Source organism: Oratosquilla oratoria, chromosome 3 (assembly GCF_046742065.1).
Source record: "Oratosquilla oratoria isolate Oo_2021 chromosome 3, ASM4674206v1, whole genome shotgun sequence".
NCBI classification, from domain to species: Eukaryota; Metazoa; Arthropoda; class Malacostraca; order Stomatopoda; family Squillidae; genus Oratosquilla; species Oratosquilla oratoria.
The window spans coordinates 39124676-39126726 of NC_134779.1; positions in this window are offsets into that span (position 1 = coordinate 39124676).

Genomic DNA, 2051 nt, shown 5'->3' on the forward strand with positions numbered 1-2051 from the left:
CTATCGTTCATGCGCGCGCGTGTGTGTATATGTGTGTGTGTGTGTGTGTGTGTGTGTGTGTGTGTGTGTGTGTGTGTGTGTGTGTGTGTGTTAGTCTGTGTGTGTATGTGTTTGTGTGCCTGTGTATGTGTGTACGTACACGTGCGTGTCCTACGCTCATATATGTTCATCTCCACATAGAGACAACTCTGAACACGTCTAGGAGCAGCAAATCCTCATCCATAATTCAACGCATTATGTGACTGTCCGTGCTCTATGTTCACACTTAAAGACCTTTAACTTGTCAGGTCACTCAGGAAGCTTGTAATCATCGCCTCGTTAGGTAACTAGTTTCTAAAATCACCGGACCAACCGCAAATCAGGGTCACCTCCTAGTAAGGACAAAGGGACCTAGTAACCACCCTTGTCACACGATGAGTAAATTGCTCTAACGCCTGCTCAATACAGAGAGGGACTTTGAATGAGTGATTTTAGAAGACGAAAACAGTGTATTACACGACAGTAAAGAAAATATCATATTTGCATTAATCACCCTAGGTAGCGTTTGCGGATAAGCACAGGAGTAAAAATGGTGATTTGTAGTTTAGGAAAACGTCAGGAGAGGAAAATGATGGTAGGATCGTAAAATTGTGTACATAATTAAAATGGGTTATTGTTGTTTGCTTAAAGGGGAACAAATAAGTTCATTTTCATTCACATACAGTATATACACGCACGCAAGTAAAACACACGAGCACGCACGCATTCAGGCATGCATGCGTGCCCGCCCGCACAAACACACACGCACACACATACACACACACACACACACACACACACACAAACACACACACACAATCACAAACACACACACATACACATAAACAAACGAACACAGAAAAACACACACACATGCAACGCACGCACATACACACACGCATACAAACAAATATACGCACTCACACACACACACACACACACACACACACACATACATACATATACATGCGCGCGCATACAACTATACGCACACACACATAATACACACATACACACACACATACACTCGCGCGCACACACACACACACACACACACGCGCGCGCGCGCACGCATACATACACGCACACAATTCGTGATGCTGCGGTTAGAGTTCTCTCCTGACACTACGGCGGTCCGGGTTCGACTCCCGCTCAGGGCTGAAATAATTTCAGTATCGCTGCGCTGCGGGGCGTTACTCCAACTCTCGTGGGCGGGGAGTTGGGTGTGTGTGTCCGTGTAAGGTCACAGTATTACCCATAGATCCGTCATACGAGCTCTGAGCTCTCATCCGGGAGGTTAATAACTGTCGATCACGAGTCCAACACGTGATCCAAGACCATGGTGACTCACACACACACACACACACACACACACACACACACACACACACACTCACACGCACATACACATACGCACACGTGCGCGCATACATGGAAAGAAAATAAAAAAAGAAAATAAAAAACATAGCTACAGAAGAGGTCTGAAGAAAAACAGTTTTCCACATAGAGTGGTGGACACTTGGAACAAACTGGACAAAAAAATAGTGTGCACAAAAAACATTCATGAGTTTAAGAGCAAACTAGACACTGCAAGATACAAAGGCGGGACCCCACGAGCGTAGCTCCCCTTCCCACAAAATACAACTAGGTAACTACACACACATACGCATACAAACACACACACAAATACACACACACATACACACACCCACGCGCGCGCGAGCATACACACACACAAACACACACATACAAATACACACACACACACATACACACACACGCATACGTTCACGCGTTCACATACACACATATATACGCATTCACATATACACTCATGCACACACACAAGCACATACACAGACATATACACACACACGCATACACACGAAAACACGCACACACACATATGCACACACACACAGAGACAAACACACAAACACACACATAAACATACACATATACACACACGCACGCGAGCACGCATTCACATACACACACACATATACGCACTCACATATACACTCACACACACA